The following is a 12861-nucleotide window of genomic DNA, read 5'->3' on the forward strand; positions in this document are numbered from 1 at the left end:
CAGATTCATTAGAGCAGGTGCAGACAATGACAGGAGCGATAAACAGCACAAGTAAATTACACAAGAGACAAACAAGGTCCCTAACTGAAAGTATGCAAAGTTAAGGCACAAGTAGATAGAAGTTGCTCCGTCCTCTCCACGTGTCCACCTGGTATCACAGGACCTCCAGGAACATTGCACCAACACAGATGGCAGAGATGCACCTTGATGTTGGTTGCCAACCGCGAATAATCCGAACGAAGAAGAAGAAGAACAACAACAACAGACACTGACCTAAAATGACCTCGACTCTGTGGGAGGGAATTAATGAGAATCTCACGTGACAGTAAAACCTCCGTCTGCTAAGTAGGTGAACCCGTCCTCACGTCCTCACACTGCAGAACACATGAGCACATCACTGACACACGGATCACTGGTAAGTTAGGATGTGTCTTTAGATGAGGTTGTATGTGGGCAAAACATCAGTGTGTGAATATGGGTCAGAATACATCATACATCCCCTTAATCTCTCTCTCTCTCTCTCTCTCTCTCTCTCTCTCTCTCTCTCTCTCTCTCTCTCTCTCTCTCTCTCTCTCTCTCCATGTGGGATAGATGGCAGAGAGACAGATTATCACAACCCGCTGGCCCACATTTCTGCCTTCCTGTCGTGTACACCTCTTTCTCTCACTCGTTCCAACCGACCAGTCCCTCGTCGCTGCGGTAACACTTGTTCGTGCCGTTTATCTCCAGTAAACGTCCGACCTGTCAATCAGAACCTAATTCTGAATGCAGCGCCGCGTGTGACGTGCAAGAATTAGGATTCAGAGGAATTAGGTTTTCAGTGCAATGTCATTGTATCGCATGACATAATTTCTGGTTGTGTTATCTGCTTTGTCAGCAAATCCAATGAAGATAGATGAACACATATGAGATAAACTTAAATTATAATTTATAACTACGGCTACGCTGTAGCACTGGCGGGTCTGAGCATCCGCACGTTGAAGCCTGTTGCGGTTGGTGAAGAGAGAGCGATCGATGACCAAGTGCACGTCTCCGCGTTGCTTGCGTTTTGCATTTTGGGTTGAACCTCGAACACCGAAGTTACAGCAATTTCGCCCTGAAAAAGCCCCAAAATGGAAATGCAAATCCTTCGCTCGGTGCTCAGGTTCTTTCAAAAACATTCATGTCAGTGTAATTAAAGATTTCTGTCTTTACAAAGTGAGAACTAAATATGTGTGATAAAGGTCACTGTTTGATTGACAGCTGATCTCTGTGCGGAGCAGAAACGTCACCACGACGAACTTTGATTAACAAACATGGAGACAAAAGAAGTTAAAGATTTAAACACAGAATCTAAATCACTGCTTTTAATGACTCAAGTCTATTTGAGTTAACAGAACTCAGCTGTGCATCCAGGACAAACATAAACTCCAGCATAGAGAGGCTGAGTGAATGTGGTCTGGACTCTGTGGAGGAGAGTCATGGTGTCAGAGACGCTGTAGAAGGACAGAACACCTGCTCTGTGATCCAGGTACACTCCTACTCTGGAGGACACAGAACCTGACACTGGAGTCTCGACGCTGTTGTGATAAAAGTCATAACTGTTTCCATAACAAGATAATGACCAAGATTTATCATTGAATCCAAATCTACATTCATTTGAGTATCCTGCTCTGCTGATATTCCTGTGTGCGACTGCTACACAAACTCCTCCCCACACCCCCACCTCCAACTCCCAGTAACAACGTCCAGTCAGACTCTCTCTACTCAGGACCTGACACAACTCAGTGAATCTGTCTAGGTGAATGGAATAAGACTGTATTTTACTCATCCATGTTACTTTTCTGTTTCCCTCCGATAATAACAGCTCGTTGTTTGCTGTGTTTGGATCCAGTGTGATTTCCTGTGAATATCTTAAGAAGTCAGCTCTGGTCTCTGGCTCTGGTTGTCGCAGTAAATCATCCACACGAGACACAATCTGTAAAATCTCTGTCTCTGTCTCACTCAGAATGTGCTGTAGTCTACCTCTGACCTGTGACACAGCTGCTGTCACGTCCTCAAAGTCCCTCAGAGGACGGATCCTGATGCTGGATGAGTGTGTCGATCCACTGAGCGGTGGCAGTGAGGGGTAGTTGTGTAGAAGCTGGTTGTGATCCTCTGTGTCTGAGAGCTGCGTCAGTTCATGGTCTTTCCTCTTCAGCTCAGTGATCTCCTGCTCCAGTCTCTCCTGAAGCTCTCTGACTCGACTCACTTTAGTTTCCTGCTGGGATCTGATCTGCTTCTTCACATCAGAGCTTCTTTTCTCCAGCAGACGGATCAGCTGAGTGAAGATCTTCACACTGTCCTCCACTGCTTTATCAGCAGAGTCATTGACAGCCTCCTCCTCCTGTTGAAGCAGCTTCACGTCTTTCTCTGAGTCCTGGACTCTCTGCTGGATTGTTTGTCTCCTCAGCCCGAGCTCTCTCTGCCTCTCTGCCCTTTCTGCTACAGCTATCACTGTGTCGTGGTCTTTATGTTCATCCATAGAGCAGAGATAACAGATACACTGCTGATCAGTGCGGCAGAACATCTTCATCACCTCGTCGTGACGAGAGCAGATGTTCCCCTGGAACTTTTCCGAGGGCTCCACCAGCTTGCGCTTCTTCAATGCAGCTGACTGAAAATGAGGCTGGAGGTGTCTTTCACAATAAGAGGCCAAACAAACCAAACAGGACTTGAGAGCTTTCCGTTTTCTCCCAGTGCAGACATCAGAGGCCACATCATCAGGTCAAGCATAGCCGTGATCAGCAGGAGCAGCTTGGAGTCCAGTCTTCTTCAGCTCCTCCACTAAATCAGCTAACATGGTGCTTGTCTCCAGGAGAGGACTCTGTGTGAAGGTCTGTCCACACTGAGGACAGCTGTAGCTTCCTCTCTCCTCCTCTTTGTCCCAGTCGGTGTTAATACAGCTCTTACAGTAGCTGTGTCCACAGACAGTAGTCACCGGATCCTTCAGTAGATCCAGATAGACCGAACAGGAGAGTATTTGTCTGGCCAGGTGATTTTCTTGCTGCTCCATTTCAGCTGCTGCCAGAGACTGTTGAACAGATTCACTTCCTCTGAACAGAAACAGATCTCTGCTCCTCCCTCTCTCCTTCACTTCCTCTTTTTCCCACGTTTTAACACACTATTGAAAAGGGCAACAGTATGGTCTTACCTCTCCTCAGCAGCTGCTGCCTTTATATCAAAGTGGTTAGTGGAGAGAGCGATCAATGACCAAGCGCAAGTCTCCACATTGCGTGCGATAAACGCTTCACTTCCTGCGTCTGTCATGCACCACTGGACCACACTCACTAATCACGCATTCCACCCAATCAAGTTAGTGACAACTTTATCTAAATCGAATTTAGTTTTAAAACAGTTCAAAATACACTAATTTCTCTCTTCAGATCTTATAAATCTTTCATCTTTACAACTTAGACATTAAAGGATTCTAACACAATTGACACTGTGACATTAAAGCAAACTGATAACAAAGAATGATTTGCTAATGAATCCTTTGAAGTGTTCTTTTATATGTACAGCTCATTTGAGCTGTATATTGTAAAGCAACCAAGAGCAGTTCATCAAAGTTTAAAACATGTCACTTCCTGCAGCCAGCAGGTGGCGCTGTAATGATGAGTCAATATTGATATGGATCTGATCAGGGAGGGACTGTGAATGTGTGAATGAGGTTTGAGGCTGAAAGAACAATGCACAGAGGAGTTATAATAAATCCCTTTTTTTTGTACATGTCGGCCAATCTTAGTGCCGGGGCTTCACTTTAGGGGGCGCTAGTCAGTTATTTTGTCACCATATAAATATCTTCAGGGGGGTGCCGTTGTTACACAAATGTATTTTGAGGGAGACTGAAGCATGGACACTGAAGTTACAGCAATTTCGTGTTTAACGGCGCATTGATGAACTTTGACGCCACGCCACTAATATGGTGTTTGAGGAAAAGACACAGTAATCTTTTGCCATTATCAACGTCTTCAGACACTTTTGACACAGTTGGACATGGTTGCAGTCAGTGACGAGGAGAAATACTTTCAAGTGTAAAATGTTCCAAAACAAGACATTTCCTGTTGCCACCAGGGGGCGCTGTGATTTTAATTCATAATTTCTGTGTAGATGTCATCAGGCCAGGACTCTTGTTTTACATGTCTAGTTTGGACTCAATTGCACCATGTATGTCTGATATACAGAACATCGTGTTTTGATGGCGTGTAATCAAACTTTTACGCCATGCCACAATCACACTGTCTGATGAAATTCAAGGTAGTTTATATCTTGTTGTGAGGACACTCATGCCCATATGACGTTGATCTGATAAAAACCCTGGGACAAGTACGTCAAAGAAAACATTTAGAAAACGGCCAAAATGGCCACTACATCCAAAATGGCGGGCTTCCTGTTGCGTTTTTCCCCTTGCACCTCTAGACTTTTTTTTGTCTAGTCATGACACACCTGGGCTACGATTTTTGTGAAGATCGGTGAAAGCTAACTGAGGGGCTTTTCCTTAGATAGCACGGTTGAGCCATTTTGCCACGGCCATTTAAAATTACTCCAGAATACAATTATTTTTTCGGGTATTGAATTTCCTGCAAACCCTAAGGCCCTAATTAGATTCTGCTTTCTTCACTCAGGTCCTTGGGTACATCCACACTACGATGTTTACGTCTCCCGACCACACCGCTCTGAAGTCTCAACACCTAAAACAGAAGTTTGGAAACGCTGCTTGACTCAGTTTTACCCTAGAATTGTTGAAATATAAATGATCAGATTGAGTTGGGTTTGAATGATCAAATCTAGGGTAGTAAATTGCCTCCAAGTTTTGAGATATCAAAACATTTTAATTTGTGCATTCCTGTTTGTGCAGAGCTTCACTAAACATGTCGTGGGAAACAACACGTTTTGATTTATCTTCTCATTCAATAGGCAAAAGAATAAAAGTACGATTTTACCTAAAATGTGAGAGTGTGTTGTGGATTTATAATCTGGAAACTGAGGCTGATGCTGTAGAGAAACATTTCCTAAGACTGAAAAACTTCACTGAGATTTGTCCCCAGTTGGCTCATAGTAAAATGTTGTGAAACTCTGTTGGTCAGAGTGTTTTAATTAGCAGCTTCATTCGAGGCCTGGGAGGTTTCACCTGGTGTCAATCTAGAGTGATGCAGAAATCACCGTATAAATACAAATAAAAAACTCTCCATTTTTTAAATATAGAACCACACAAACTCTCATCTCTGTGGTGCAATCCACAAACTGGATATAAATCCCAGCAATGACTGCAGTATATCCACCTGTGATTGGCCGGTGATCCGTCTCGATTGCTCAATCAACGCAGCAGATCGACTTGTGATTGGTCAAAGCGCAAGAGACGTGGAATGCGAATGAAAGGAATGAAGCCTCGAAGTTTCAACTGCAAATGGTCCAGCAGCGCTTCAAATCCGGCTATGATTGGTCAATCAAGACGTGGACACTGCAGACAACACACCCGCACACACAGACACACACACACACACACACACACACACACACACACACACACACACACACACACACACACACACACACACACACATACACACACACACACAAACTGTGGGTATCCATACATGCACACACTTGACCGTGTCCTCTGAGGCCATCTGGTGAAATTTAGAAAATAAGCTGTGATTACTTTTTTTCAGCGCAGAGCGTGAAGTTCAGATGTGTTTGTGGCGATGGGACTATTTTCCTGTCACCTCACAACAAGTCACAACAAGTCACAACACAACACTCGTCCCCCCGTCACACTCCCCCCCCCCGCCCTTTACCTCATGGAACACAAGGAGGAAATGGGGGTTTATGCTTTAGCCAGTATTTTGTCCACAATAAAACAACAATAACATAAAATTATATCTGATTATAAGATGATATTCTTTTCCTTTAGTGCCGTGATTGGACCTGTGAGTTGCTGGATGGATATTTTGGAAGGTCAAGACTCGACGTCCACCTCTATGTCAGAGATGATGTAACAGCTGCATCAGCATATTGATTTCCTCCTGCACATGATTTCCTCCTGCACACAGACGGCTGCCTTGAATCAATCTGCAGTGATGTGAAGGAGGCGTTTACTTACTCACAACAGTCCTCTGAAGTTTAATTAGGATTAAGGTTTGACACTGAGCGGTGAGGGTGAAGATGGTTTCTCTAAGGTCTCTAAGGTAGAATCCGCCTGTTTGTCTTTTCTGTTGAGGACAGAGTTTCCTGATTGACAGGGGTCACATTCAGCGGTCTGCTCGTCCCCTGTGGCTCAACTTGTTTCTCTGTGTTCACTCGAACCGAACAACAACTGGACACGAGAAAAACAACACAACTCCAGATGTGAAAACTGAACTTCAGCTACATTGACTGTTATCGTCTATAAAAATAGCAGCATACATGTTGGAATAATGGCCGACATCAGGTCTGCAGGTAGAAATACTGAAAATGTTTCCTCACATTTGCACGACTCTTATAGTATATACTCTACAGTTTTCACAGTATGCAAAATGACAGCCACATAGTTACTATACAAACATTAAAATATATGAGTGAGTGTCAGTTAAAATGTGATTTACTAAAGAATCACACCTCAAAAAGAGACATTTCCTCATGTCTATGACTTTTTGAGCTGTTTCATACCTTGCTAAGTTAATCCAAGTTTATAAAGGTTTTCTCAAACGCATTTAAACTCGAAAAACATCCATATTTACGACTTTATCTTGTTTCTTGTGTGAAACCCATTAAATATGTGTTTCATGACATGTTCCTCTTTCTGTCCTATAGTTAAACACTTTGACAGAATACATTTGTCCAGTGAGCGTTAGACAGGAAACCAAGATAACAATTTTTCATAAGAAATCCTGACTGCAGCAGCTTTACACACAGTTTGAATGATATCGTAGTATCTGTCACATTCTTTCTTCCACAGCCTCACACTGTGTACGATGGAGTGTCGTCTGTTTCCAACCAGACATCTTGGGTCTATCGTATCTGCCTCGATTCAGAAAAAAACTGCCAGATCTGCCACCACCACAGATCTGTTGAACGACTCTGTCCTCAAACCTATCAGACAATCTGCCTGACGGCGTTTCCAACTGTCTCTGAAGGAGCGTTTCGACCAATCCGGTAGAAGCCAGAACAGTCCTAACATCACATGACAGGAACCTGTTTGGGGCTCCTCCCTCCTGAATGATAAGACCGTGATCTCTGCTCCTCCCTGACGACCTGCAGCCGCACAATCTGAGTCTCTGTGTCTCTGTGTGATTCCCTCTGTGGCTCTTGGCCTTTTTCTGACCCCCTCTCTCTCTCTCTATCTTTCTCTCTCTCTTTCTGTTTCTCTGTCGCTCTTGTGTTGCCGTGCAGGGGATGACGACGGTGAGGAAGAGGTGGAGGAGAAGAGATGAAGAAACAGAAAGATGAGGGCACTGCTGTTTAATCATGTTAAACAAAAAGCTCCTGCGACACACGTGCATGCACCAACACACATGCTTATGGTTTCCTAACATGATGCAGATATGATGTTATGAAACCATAGGGATTGTGGAATTTTAAAAGCCATTTAACTGTACACAGATCATTCTAACTCTTAACGCTGATTAAATATTTAAATAATCTGCTTACACTTCAACTTTCGTCTGTCAATTTACCTCAAGAATTATTAATTGATTCACGAGGAACAGGCCGAACATCATTTTGCTGGAAACTGGTTTTCAGGTACTTGAAACGTGTCACTGTCAACCTTTACTGTATTTTTACAAAAAACCTCAAGATACACAGTAAAAATACCAATTAACATTTTTACAGGTATAGTTAATAAAATTTGCATGGCATTGGGAGTAAAGCACACGATGCAATACATAATTTACAGTGTTTTATTGGGGGATTTTCATGTGTTCTATGCTTGTATAATAAGAGAATAGCTCCGCCCAGTTTTTAATCTGGTCTAGTGCAACTTGTTTGAAATCTAAACTGCAGTAGACTTTGGAAACACGCCAGCTTGGTATATAGGTAGAATATATTTTTAGCAAACAAGGTAAAGAGCTGCAGCGGTCATGCTCCTTTGATGTTTGATATGCTACAAGTCCGTCCGTCCATGGAACCGTCCATCGATCCAGCTCGGGGACATCGAACCGCCGAGCCAATACGTCCATTTCCAAATGACAGAGCTAATGAAGTGAGGAGGAGGAAGCAGCTCGTGGGCTGAAGTCACAGGGAGCCGGCGTTTGTCAATATCGGCAAAGAGACATTAGCAAAGACGTTCACCCTTCACCTCTCTCCCCCCCCTCCCTCCCTCCCTTATTCTTTCAGCCGTTCCAAACCACCTCCCTCAATTTCCCTCTCTGCCTCCCCGACGTCCCCTTGAGAGTAATGCTGCTTTCACTACCGACAACCATTTCCCTCCCCACAATGCACCTTGTCCCTGTCCAATTCATTCCATGTTTCATCTCCAACTCATCTTCCCCGTCTTTTTATTTCACACATGCTTCAGCAACTCTCTCCCTCAGCTTCTCTCTCTGTGTGTCATCATGGAAAGGTAGATATGATAGATACTGTAGGTGAGTATGTAGATAGATAGATAGATAGATAGATAGATAGATAGATAGATAGATAGATAGATAGATAGATAGATAGATAGATAGATAGATAGATAGATAGATAGATAGATAGATAGATAGATAGATAGATAGATAGATAGATAGATAGATAGATAGATAGATAGATAGATAGATAGATAGATAGATAGATAGATAGATAGTAGAGATGAGCCGGATACTCGGCTGAAACGAGTATCCGGTACGGATAAAGCACTTTTGCCAAGCACGAGTATTATACGAGTAATACTCGTCAATATCTGTGCTCGGACTGAATGAAAATCCTCACACAGCGTCACAGCGCTCCTCCCCTTCACACACCACTCTGCTCACTCACTCACAGAACAGCTCTCTGTCTCTCAGTCACTCAGGTCCGCAGGTCTTTTCCGTTAACGTTTAGGGTTTCTTCAGCTTGAAGTTTGTTTTTATTTCAGTTTGTACTTACTTATTAACCAGTACAGTTCTGTTAAACGTGGGTTCGTTCAGACGTGGTGCTGGTAGAAAGCGACTTGCGTTGCGTCTCCTGTCGGAGATTTTTTTTTTTTTTAAACAGTTTTTTTTTTTTTTTACTTCACGCATTGACTGTCTGACTACTCTCTAGCGTCTGGCTACTCTCTCTCTCTCTCTCTCTCTCTCTCTACCTCTGCCGGTCGTTGGAGTTTTTTTTTTTTTTTTACACCTACATCCGGGTAAGGCCCCGCCCACTCCGAGTACGGATACGGATACAGATAATTCATATGGTTAACAGATACAGATACAGATACAGAAAATGCTGTACTCGCTCATCCCCAATAATAGATTGATTGATTGATTGATTGATTGATTGATTGATTGATTGATTGATTGATTGATTGATTGATTGATTGATTGATTGATTGATTGATTGATGATAGATAGGTAGATAGATAGATAGAAACTTCACGTTGCTTATTTGTTTATTTTACATTTTATTCTACATTGGCTGCGTCTACACTTGATTGGTTTGCATACGATTGTGCGTCTGACGTTGTCGTGTTGTTACTTCGACGACTGTATTCACAAACTTTATGTGAATGCAGCTCATTGAAAGAAGGAAACTCTGTTTGAATGGAAAGAATTTATAAATAAATTGATTATAGTTTATTTCTTGGCCTCTGTAATAATTTTATGTTTTTGCTAGCAGCAAAATGAACATCCTCATTCCAACATTGTATTATCATAAACAAAGACTTTGATGTTTGATCCCAACTGAGACCACTAGGAGCTGGTGGGAGGTCCCCATGAAGTCTACTGGTCAATGTGTATGCCGGCAAAGGTCCCAGAGAGGTGACAAAAAAAAGCCCACACACACTTGACCACCTGTGGAGGGTAGGATTTGTCTCTGGGTACTGATGGGGGGGGGGGGTGGTGAGGTGGAACAGCTTTGGTATTTGCTGACCTGCTGGTCCGTGAAATCTCCCTGCATATGCACACTCCTCATATCCATTTAAATAGATTCAAATAAACGACCTTACACTGTGACTAGATTGGACGCAGGACGGATGGATGGACACGGAGCGGGGGGGCGGGCGGATGACATCGAAGGTAAAATGCCGTTAAATGCAGTTTTTTCTTCCGTCCATTTCCATAAAGCATGGGAATGTGATGATTGATGGCTCGGAAGCGGGAAGGCGAGGGGACGCGGCGGCGGCAGAGGTGGGGGGGTGGGGGGGATAGATGGATAGATGATGTGTGCAGCGGGGGGGAACAGAGGCAGATTCCATTTCAGATCGGCCCTCATCTGATGCCAGTGCTCTAATATGTAGATTGTGTTTAGCCTTTATCTTCTGTAGGGATATGAGGAGGGGGCATGAGCACGCACACACACACTCACACACACACACACAGACACACACACACACAGGCACACACACACACAGACACACAGGCACACACACACACACACACACACAGACACACACACACACAGGCACACACACACACAGACACACAGGCACACACACACACACACACACACACACACACGCGCGCACACACACACACACACACACACACACGAAGGCCTTCTCAGTCATGACAAACACTTAATTTGACTTTTTATGACACGGTCACATCGGCATTGTTCAAGGTTGAATTATTGGACCTCACATGATACGAGTTAATTCCTAATTCTAAATTATAGAAGAGACAAATTTTTACTTTTTCTCAGTCAGACGTTTTCCTCTGTAAATATGTTTAGTGATGATTTTCCGTCTCTTCCAAACATGAAGACACCAACATCTGCCGTGTGGAACATGTCAGCCTTCTGAAATCACATCTCATCTGTTTGGAACCTGGAATATGAATATTGGAATATGTGTATGTATTTTTCTTCTGGAAGTCAGTGAGGATAATTAACGTAGTGTTTGGTTTAGAGCCGACATTGAAAACTGCTGGAAGAATTCATGTGTATTTGGACCTTTGAATGTTTTCAAATTTATGAAAATCGTTGTCTGAAAAGGCAAACGAGAAAGATATAATAAAGTAAAATAAAAATAAAATGTGCATCATCGAGATAGAAGTCCTAGTACCTTCAGAAGATAGTTCCAAATGACAATGATCACTTTCTGATCATAGTTATTTGATTTTGAACCTGAGTTTCCTTGTGTTTAGATTTGTATTTCACTTCTTGTTACTTCCCCCCTTCGTGTGTTTCTGTCCTCTTTACTTCCTGCCTTTGTGTGTTTCCCTCCAGTTGTGTTGCCTTGATGTGTATCACCTGGTTGTCGTGTGCCACCTGTCTCTAGTTTGTCATCAGTCTCTTTTCCCTGCACGGTTTCAGTTTGCCAGTTTTGTTTCCTGCTCCTTGTTTTTAATAAATTCTGCTTTCACCAAATGTAATGAAGCTCAATCAGCAGATCTTGGAGCTGCCTCCCAGCTCAGATCGCTGACTGAGGGGTTTCCCCTACTTACTCTCCATTTACCTAATTAATCTTTAAGTGCCTCTCTTCACCGTGACCCCTGCAGATTAATGCAACAACCAGATACCAGCAGGAGAGACCACGGTCGGAGCCTAGCAACACCTTAGCAACCATCCTCTTCGGTGTTTGCGTAATTTTACTTAAAACAAATCAAACAACAAACGGACAGAGGTGGTAACATAACCTCCTCTGTGAAGGTAATGATTAAAACTGGGATGGACATGAGAAAACAAGAGTTTATCACAAACTAATTCTCCAGATATCCAACAATGTCAAAGAGAAAACTAAATGGAAACTTGGATTAAAAACAGACTCTCAACAATAAAGTGAAAGTTATTGATTTTGTCTCAGACGTATTAAAACATTTTCCACTGACTTCTTTTTCTGAATCTTTCTTGGACTCTGGAAACCGTCTCTTTGTAGGACGACCGGAGGACGTGTAAAATGTCAACCTGTACAATACGTCGCACAAAGGGAACCTCAGCACATCTATGGGCTGGAGCCGCCCGTCCCAAAGCTTTTTATCTCCTCGCTCTCTTCTTTTATTCATCACTCTATTTCTTTCCCTGGGAGGGACGCTGTGTTGGTGGAGGCCTAAACGCCCTGGAGCGGACGGAGGGATTTCAGGTGTCAGGGGAGAGAGAGAGAGAGACAGAGAGAGTGAGCGAGAGAGAGAGAATGTGAATAATAGATCAGAGAGGGAGGTAGAGAGCGAGGGAGAGAGAGAGATATAAAGCAGGTGTCAAAGGGACAGGGAGTCAGAGAGGACGAGGACGAGGAAGTGGGACGGACTGTTTTTCTTGGAGGGCAACCATGACAGGAGAGCACACATCTGTAAAAGTCAGGCGTCCATCCATCCGTCAGTCCATCTGTTCATCCATCCATCCATCCATCTGTTCCTCCCTCCCTCCCCCCCTCCGTCCCTCCCTCCCTCCCTCCCTCTCCTCCCTCCCTCCCTGCTGCCTCCACTGTGGTCAGGAGCTGTTACATAAGGCAGCGATTCATCTTTTATTGAGATGGGAAGCTTCTATAAATACGTTCCACCTTATTCTGTGGACGTTAGGAGCTCAACCTGTAATTCAGCTACAGTTACACACAGAGGACGACCACAGCAAATTAAATTATACTGTGAAACACATGTGAGACACAACTTCTGCTCTTTCTCATTTTCAAGTTAGTCGTGTTTATGTGCAGCAAATTATTCTTTTGTATGTTTCCCCTGAGTCACTTTCCTCGTCTCCTGATGCCGATATTAAGAAATCAAATGTCAACTAATAGAATTTCAGAAAACAAACGCCAACATA

The 12861-nt window shown here is 43.4% G+C and overlaps 1 pseudogene; it reads right to left on the bottom strand.

The window, feature by feature from the left end:
* Positions 1-1369: 1369 nt before the first annotated feature.
* Positions 1370-3049, bottom strand: LOC133021020 (tripartite motif-containing protein 16-like; annotated as a pseudogene).
* Between the last annotated feature and the right edge of the window lie 9812 nt (positions 3050-12861).

Source organism: Limanda limanda, chromosome 15 (genome assembly GCF_963576545.1).
Source record: "Limanda limanda chromosome 15, fLimLim1.1, whole genome shotgun sequence".
NCBI lineage: Eukaryota > Metazoa > Chordata > Actinopteri > Pleuronectiformes > Pleuronectidae > Limanda > Limanda limanda.